Genomic DNA, 9389 nt, shown 5'->3' on the forward strand with positions numbered 1-9389 from the left:
GGTGTGGAACTGTTTTTTCAGTGGAATCACAGATTTGCTGAAGTACTTCTTAGCAACTAATCTGTGTTGCTAAAGGACAGAAATACAGCCAAGGTAAAGTGCTTACAGAATCACATAATAGCTGAGCCTTACATCCATTTGGAGATTGTGGAGCCAAACCCCAATGCTCAGAGCAAGGTCTCCTAGAACAGGTTGCCCAGGACAAGTCTTAAAGATCCAGACACAAAGATACCACAGCCTCTCTGGGCAATCTGAGTCAATGTTTGAGCATCCTCACTGAGGTGATAAGTATTTCTCATATTTACATGAAATTGTTTATATTTCATTTTGTGCCCCTGGCTTCTGGTCATCACTTGGGCACCACTAAGAAGAATCTCCAGCTCTGTCTTCTGTACTGTCCTCCTTGGATGTTCACTCCCATTCATAAGATCTGCCTCAGCCTTTCCTGCTCTTCACCAAAATACTAAACTAGTGGCTAAAAGTTTCTTCTCAGCTTTTATTTGGCCACTCTTTGCATGCAGTACCTAAAATGAAACACTGATCAGCCTGATCTCTGTCCTCTGACCATGCAAAGGAAGAGACACCACCTTTCTGTGCTGCTTGTATGATCTACTCCCAAGGAGATGGAGCAGAAAGGCGTCACTTGTTCTGTCAATATCCCGTTTGGTAAATGAAGAATGTGTCTCTCTCAACAGGCACCACTGCTAGGGTATAAGGAGTAGTAAAAATGGTCTTGCTTCATTAGTGTGCAACAGAGAGATATTGCCAGGTCTGTGGACTGCCATTAATAACATTCCATAGCAATATTCTGTCAGGCTCATTTACTAAATTGAGTATATATTTAATTATGTACAGTAAAAATATTAATGATTTAGATTTTTGTGTAATGAGCTTTTTTTTAGTGTGAACACCAAGCTGATCTTTACGTACCATCCAATGTCATCCGAAATACCTATTGAAACACAGTTCACAATAAATTCCTTGTTTAGGAAGTGTGTATTGTGGGAGATATTAAGACGGTTTATTTGGGAGGCCTTCTGGTGATGTGCCACAAATTTGAAAGTATTTAGAAAACTCGAAATTGTTAGCTACTGGCTGTCTGGAGAACTTAAATTGTAGTTTGATACATTAGATAAATTAAAACTATTTCCATAAAGTTAGGGTTGATTAATTCTCTTAGCTGTGAGAGCACTTTAGACACTTTAGAGAAAACTACTACTCTATATTAGCTTGCATTAAAAAAAAAAAAAAAAAAAGGGGGAAGAGGAGGAAGAAGCTGTTATTTTCTCTCAGCTAATGTTTTTTACTAGAAATTCATATGTGTAACTCATACCTTCTTGGGGTATCATTATAAATAATCAATCCCTTTAACAGAATTTGCCCAGACTCTTTACTATTAAAAGAAGATTTTTTTACTTTCTATCTTTTTTACTTCTCCAATTCACAGCAGTAAATTAAAAGCCCACAAATTTTTCTTTATGCTCTTGAGATAAAGTAATATTCCTGAACAGCTCTCCCCTAACAACTGTAGCTTCTTGTGTCAGAGGATGAAGATTTTAAAAGTGCAATAAGCTGGTTTTCCTTAGAAGTACTTTAGATATAAATTCAATATTTAAATCATTCTCTGCAACATTATTGAGCAGTACCCAGATCTGTTTTTCCCAATGTAACACAAATGCAGATGAAATAGATGAAAAATTCAGATATTCAAATCTTTGGATTTAAACAGTTTTATTGCCAGATTACAAATATGTCTAAAAGACTAATTTTTATATATATATATTTAAATGGCATAATTTTGAAGAAAGGCATTTCAACCTTATAACTTTTAAAGTTATAGAGTTTAAGAGTCTTATAGAGCTTTAGTCTTTAAAAAATATCTTCTGTGACCAGTACAGTGTCAGTGGTCCACCACTGAACTCAAAAAGATGACATACAACTTGTACACTGTGAATGGAGAAAATAGTCTGTAATAATTTGAATGCAATCGACTGTGTATTAAAATGCTAAATATTTTGTACTAACTGTGGTGCAGTCATCCTTTCTAGTGCGATAACTAAACAGGAAAAGGGAATAAGCATTAGCAATTTTATATGGCCTTGGTATTGCATTGACCAAAGAATTCTTGAGTTAAGAAGCCAATTTTTTTTTTCCTGAGTTTTGAATGCTGATTGATGTTGCTTGAAATATAAATTCAGCTGTTACGAAATAAAATTAAATAAATTGGACAAATCTTTCTTATCCATAAAAGAAAATAAAGACAATTATCTTAATCTTTCAATTGAAAAAATAGTAAGAAAATTTGAATATAAACAATCTGAATTAGATTATGAAATACTGGAGAGCTACATTTGAAATGCCTTTGGGGAAGGTCTGTTTTTTGTTTTAGTGATACTGCAGTTCTTGTTAACCTTCCAACATGAATAGAATAGAATAGAAAAGAATAGAATAGAATAGAATAGAATAGAATAGAATAGAACAGAATATTTTTAGTTGGAAGGGACCTACAATGATCATCTAGTCCACCAGCCTGACTATTCCAGGGCTGACCAAAAGTTAAGGCATGTGGTTAAGGCTATTGTGCAAATGCCTCTTAAACATTGACAGGCCTGGTGCCTCGATCACCTGTCTAGGAAGTGTCTTTCAGTGGTTGACTGCCCTCTCAGTAAAGAAACACTTCTCAATGTCCAGGCTAAACCTTCCTGGCACAGATTCAAACTGTTCCCATGAATCCTGTCACTGGATACCTGGGAAGAGAGACCAGCACCTTCCCCTCCTTGGGAAGCTCTAGAAAGCAATGAGACAGCCTCTCAGCCTCCTCTTCTCTGAATTAAACAAGCCCTCAGCCTTCCAGCCCTTTCCTCGTCTTTGTTCCTCTCCTCTGGATATATTTAAGGATCTCCACAACCTTCTCAAATTGTGGGGCCCAGGATTGCACACAGTGCTTCAGGTAAGCCCACACTCAGTACAGTGGGACAATCCCCTCTTTTTCCCAGTTGGTCATGCAGTGTTTGATGCAACCCATGTGTTTTGCCCTCTGGGCTGACAGAGCTCACTCACTGCTGACCTGTGTCAAGCCTGCTGCTCACCAGCACCCACACATCCTTTCGTGAAGGGCTGCTACTTTTACTTTGCAGGGCTGCTGCTTTCTTGCAGTGGCTTTCTTGCAGACACTCCTCTTCAAGTTTATACTTGTGTCCTTCTCTCTTCCTAGGAGCAGAATTTGTATTTGTTAAATTTCATCCCATTGTTGATTGCCCAGTGCTGCAGTCTATCAAGATCCCTTTTGCAAGCCAAAGTTTTAGGAAGGTTTTTATTGCCTTTGAAAGACAAAAATACACTAAAAGGAGATACTATAAGGAGACTATTAACCTTACATTTATTAAAATTGTTTTCTTCATGATTAGTGAATTTGAAGTCATTTTTACAGACAGTAAAAAAATATAAAATTACACTGAGGAATAAATGTAGTCACATGGTTTTCAATTAAGCAAGGGTTTGATAAGTCTAGCATAAACTTCTACTCTTTGCTTTATGACATATCAAAGCTTTTCTTGCTTTAGTGCCTCTCTCTTACTCCCTCAATCTCTCAACACCACCCTATCTTATTACAGTCCATGATATTATCTTGAGGGCTATGTCAGGATATTGGAGCTAAAAACGAGGCTTCCTGCCAAATAAGAGATTTGCATCCTGCTAAATGTTCAAGTTCTAATAGTTTAAGATGGTTTCTACTAACTAGCAGTGAAGAAGAGTGTGAAGGAAGAAGACCAAAAAGTATGAAAGCATTATAAGATTTAAGGGTGAATGTGGCAAGCACATTTCTCTCCCTCTCAGGATTTTTCATAGAGGTGCACAGAGAGAAATGAAAGAGAAAACAATTTCTATTTCTGCTCCTTGTTTTTCCTATGTGGAATGTGTTTGGAGAATTGTTTACCTGGAGTGAGTGCTTGATTGGATTCTGGTGAGGATTGTTTGAGCCTGATGGCCAATCCAATCAAGCTGTGTCTGGACTAGAGAGAGAGGGTCATGAGTTGTGTTAGAGTCAGAGATAGAGAAAGTAGTATGTAGTAGTATGTAGGTTTAGTATCTTCCTTTTTATATAGTATATTAATGTATTTTAGCATAGTTATAATAAATTGAGTCAGACACTGTCATTTCTTCCCATTGGGTTTGCCTGCATTTACAATAGGTGAACTGCAGGAGGAGAATTTAGGACTTTTAAAAATTAATTGGAGAAAAAAGCCCAAGGAAGAAAAATAGATCCACAGATTTAGGAGGGCACTTTTATGAAGGATTCAAGAAATTTAAATATGTCTATTTATATATACAAATATGTATAGTTGCTTTGCACAGAAAACCTATCAAAACCTATAGCAACATTATATTTAATATTGATTTTATTTCCATTTTTTAACTGATTTTTTTCCCTATAAACATGAACAATTTAATACTTGTATAACAAATCAAGTTTTAAATCTTCTCTCAACTTAGATCAAAGTTAAAAAAGGCTTATGGCACCTCATTTTATCTTTGGCTACAAATATAAGGATCAGATCCACACCCTTTCCCACTAACATTTTTCCTTCTCCCCATTTAAAATCCCTAGCCCACATCAGTATCATTCTCTCCCAAGCAGCTTCTTAAGCCAAGAGACTTGACTGTTGGGAATACTAGTATATTTGTGATGGTTTCCATGGCTGCAATTTCAGCCACTTTTATATAGTAAAGCTATGGCATATCACCAACCCTCTGCTTCTTCTTGACATCTTCTAAAAGGAAAACTATATGAGCATTCATGACAGGTCAGGGTGCATGGTCTGTGATCTAAATGGGATTTTTTTGTTCTCTTTCTCTTATTCTTGTGATGCATTTAATTTTCTTGTATATATGCAAATGCACACTTCAGTCATGAATAAACAGGTTGTAGTGTCTGTTTATAGCAAAAAGTATATTTATGTATCAAGTACTCTTTTTTTTTTTTTTTTTTTTTTTCCTAATGCTCAAAAAAGCCTCCATTCTGATGTTTTGCTGAAATACATGTTGGGATCTTTAATAATTTAATCATCTAGTTAAGCTTTCTCTTTTCATTATAACATAAAACTTAAATATAACTTATAACTTAAATAAACATATAACTTAAATATTATGTTAATAATAATAAATATAATATAATAATTAAATATTTAATAATTTAATACTTCAGTATAACTTGAAAAACCTTCCTGAATGGGCTATAAGTATCTGAGGGAAACAAAAGGTCTCTAAAAATAAATCTCTAGGGTAGCAGTTTTGCCCTCTTTGACATATGCAATGTTAACCTTCTGGTTCTGGTTCTTGCCAGCCATCTCTTAGTGTATGTGAATCATTAGACAGTAGGCAGCAGGGTTAGAAGTGTACAAATATATATATTTATTTAGGGAGCTGAATGTCAAGCAGTTGTCTGCTCTTAATAGCTGATGATTTTACAAGTCAGACACTTTCCTTGTGCTGTCACTCTGGTTTGGGTTTCACACGAGATCATCTTGGCACTTGCAGTCTTGGCGGGCAGGCCATGTGCTCTCCTCTTCCTCATCTACTGATGTGGCTTCAGCTTACTGATCTGTGGAAGGGAAAGCAGCCATCAGAGGGAAATCCTCATCTTCAGTGTTGCAGTCACTAACTTCTCCAGACACCACCTCCACTGCCGCTTCTCTTTCATCTCTGTACTCGCGGTAGCCCATGAGGTACTGGTTGGTGTTGTGGGGTGTGCACATTCCTGGCAGGCGGTATCCTGCCAGGTTCATGGGCCGGAGGCGCGCTCTTGCCTCTCGCTGCATTGCTGCGGGCAAATGTGAGGTTGTGATCCAGCAGCACTTCTTTGCATTCCAGGGCAGTTCACTCTTTTCATCACTGCCACTCTGCTCACCTGCCTGGTCTTGGTGCAGGGGGTCAGTGCATTGTAGTGGTTGTTGCTTCCAATTCCTGCCGCACTTGTGATCCCGCCACTGTGCCTTCCCAAGCTGCTTCTGCTGCGGTCCACGTACAGGGCTGCTGTGCCGGCCACCCTGTCTCCTACAGCCATTTGAGGAAGATGCACAGGGGTCCTGCTCCATGAGGTGCTTCTCTCTCTTCTGCTGCCCTCGCTGACTGCCTCTGTTAACGTGCCTTCTGCCCCTGTGCTTCCATTCCTGCTGTTGTCTCCTGCCCCTGCCAGCCCTGTTGCTACACAGGAGAACGATGAGCATGTCTTTTGCCTGTACTTGGTGGCACTGCCTTTGTCCCTTGTCCCTGTCCTCACCTTGCCGTGCCTCCTTGCGCTGCCCAGCAGTGACCGCAGCCAGCAGCATGGCAGGCCGGGGGAGCGGTGCGGGGCTGGTTTGCCCTCAGCTGCGGCCTGGCCCTGCAGCCATGGCCCCATGGGGTGCTTGCCTGGCAGGCCTGTGAAGGAGCTGTGTACCGTGCCCCCTCGGTGCTGACAGCCTGCTGTCCTGCAGGGGCTCTTGGGGTGGGCGCTCTGTGACAGACTGCCGTGCCACCTGCCTGGAGGAGCCAGCAGTGCCTGGCAGTGACACGGAGCTGGTGACAAGGACACAGTCCATCGGGCAGTAGGCCCCTCCTGTGTGGGCCCTGCAGGCCCAGGCCCACCTTGCTGGGACAAATCAGATCTCTGACTCTGATACCATCACCAGCCCCGCTCTGTGCTTCCCCCCAAACACCTCGAGGGACTGAGGGAAAGTTATCCTGGGCAAGAAGGGTGAAGAGAAGGGTGAAGAAGGGTGTGGAGGGACTAAGTAGCTGTCATGAGCTGGCACAGAAAGTCAGCACCTGCAAAAAGCCTTTCTCACCCTCCTGACTGAAAATCCTGTATCCAACCCTTTGTGTCAGCTGTTGAAATGAATTCCTACTTTTTCATTGTGGAGCACGGAAAGATAGATACCAAGCTTATCTCGAGATTAATTTTGTATACACAGCATATTTACATAACACCAGCTACTATTTGTAGCATTCTTCTTGTTGGCTTTTTGTGATACCAAATAAAAACTAAAAAATCACAGAATTACAGAATGGTTTGGCCTGAAAGGGATCTTAAAGATCATGTAGTTCCAATCTCCCTGCCACGGGCAGGCACATCTCCCTCTAGACCAGGCTTCTCAAAAGCCCCAACCTGGCCTTGAATACTGCTAGGGATGGGACTAAATAAAATAAAAACCTTTTTTTTTAGTGTGTCTGTTATAGTGAGAGAAAAAGCTTTATAGATGACAGCTATGTTGAAGAAAAGCATGTCCTCATTCTCACCACACAAAGATAAGGATAGGAATTTTTGGGGCTGTGTTTGTCTTTGGAAGTTTGCACATTTTGTGTTGCTGGGAATAGGTGGGTATTTATTGTTTTAGACTCCCTTTCCATCCACTGATACTGTCAGACCAGGCTTATGATTTCATAGTAAGTGATGCATATCCACATTCAGACCAGAAACTATATTTATCTTTTGCTGAGAGATATCATCAAGGACTCTGAGTTTTTGTATTTAATGATTAGAGAGATTATCTGTATAGTATCATGACCTGCAGCATAAATTCTTTGGATGGCATTTATAGTCTACTTATTTAAATAAAAAAAAGAGTGGAATTTAAAAAATATATAAAACAATTGTTTGCAATATGCTATACAAAATTTTTAATTTTTTTTTTATTTTCTAGGATGATTTAAAAACCCTAAACAAAATACCAAAGCCAAGCAAACAACCCCCTCAAAAACATTTCACATAATCTTCCTTTGTTTTTATCATCAAAGAGTTTTCCATTCCTTCAGCTATCATTAAAGATGAAAGGGGAAAAAATGGGCATAGGGTCGAGTTTACCAAACAAGTAAAGAGAAGCCTTAGTGTCAGGCTTTTGGTATGATTTCAAGCATCACTATTTATCAACACATGATGGCAGTAGCAGTCCATTAAATGTTTAGCTGACACTGTACATTAGTGAAACAAAATCTGCCTAAGGCCTTTTTTTCTAGAGATAGCTACAGTATTTGCTTATGAATATTGACAGTTCTGAGCCCAGCTCCACAGAGAAATTAAAAAAAGAAAAGAAAAAAAAAAAAAGAAGAGGAAGGTTCACAGTCTTTTCTTGATCAAGGTGACCCTAGATGTTATCCAAGGTACAGTTTGTGATCCCAAACTCCACGTAAGAGATCAGTGCTTTCATTAAGCACAAGACTTTTTGGAAAGCTTTCTGGCTTATAATGTTAATTATAGCAGGTTCTGTAGTCAGTCTTTATCTCCTGGTCAGATTGTATTTTGGGGATCTTCTCAAATCAAAGATTTCTCTAGCAGCCCTTTAGCTAATAATGCTTCCTTATCTGTGATGAATTTTGAGTGAGGTATCAAAGGTGCTTACTGAAGAGCCATACTGACTAAGCAAATACAACCTATTTCAAACTGCATTGGCACTTCAGTTTCATTGCATCAAGGGAAAGTCTTTTAAACATGTAGCTTAATCCTCACAATTAGGAGTTTGATTTAATGTCATTACTTGTCTCCCGGTTGAACCCTGGTAGCTTCAGCCTTTCTGCAGAACATGTCTTCATGTATTTATTTTCAGGTGTGATATTACTAGAAACTAGACATTTAACATCAACTCCCTGTAACCGTAATTAAAATAATTACACGGCTGAGATTCTCGTGGGTCTCCCAACTCGAGTTTGTAGCTGAAGCAGTATTTGTACTGGTCAATGGATTGTGCTGCTGAGGTAACCCTGTGTGTTTCCCAGCGCCAGAACCCAGCAGCAGAAATAGCTGCACCACTCCAAAAAGCCTAAGTTAACAGGATTTACCAGGAAGATCTCAAGGGTAAGATAGGTTCACTGTTTCAGACACCTTATGTTCTACCAGTGCTGTTCAGTTCCCCAAAGAAATTATTAACAAGTTCTTAATTTCTCCTATGATAGTCCTTGCAGATATTCTTAAAAGATGTCAAGCACACAACTACTGCACTGAAGATAAAATATATGAAATCTAATAATAGCAATCTTTTATTTTAAAATCAGCACTGATTTTACTTTTGTGATTCACTAACAGGAGCTATTTTAACAACACTGTCTTTCCAGCAGAGGCCAAGTGGCAGAAATTACCCCTGAAGAGACAGGGTGCTGTTCACTTCCATGAATTTGGTATATGTCTGGACAGGAATGGTAGAAAGCAGTAGCAGATTGGCCCATACATGAATCAAACACGTAACCTTGGCATTGCTGCTGCTGCTAACCTTTGAACTGTTATCTGAGGTAGGAAGAGCAGCGACCTCTGATAACACTCTAATGCAGTAAGGGGAAGCACACACCCACACAAAAAGGAGAATGTACACACAAAACCTGTGAACTCCCTGGCTAGATTTCCACAACTGAATAGTGTC

The sequence above is a fragment of the Taeniopygia guttata genome, chromosome 1A (genome assembly GCF_048771995.1).
Source record: "Taeniopygia guttata chromosome 1A, bTaeGut7.mat, whole genome shotgun sequence".
Taxonomy (NCBI): Eukaryota; Metazoa; Chordata; class Aves; order Passeriformes; family Estrildidae; genus Taeniopygia; species Taeniopygia guttata.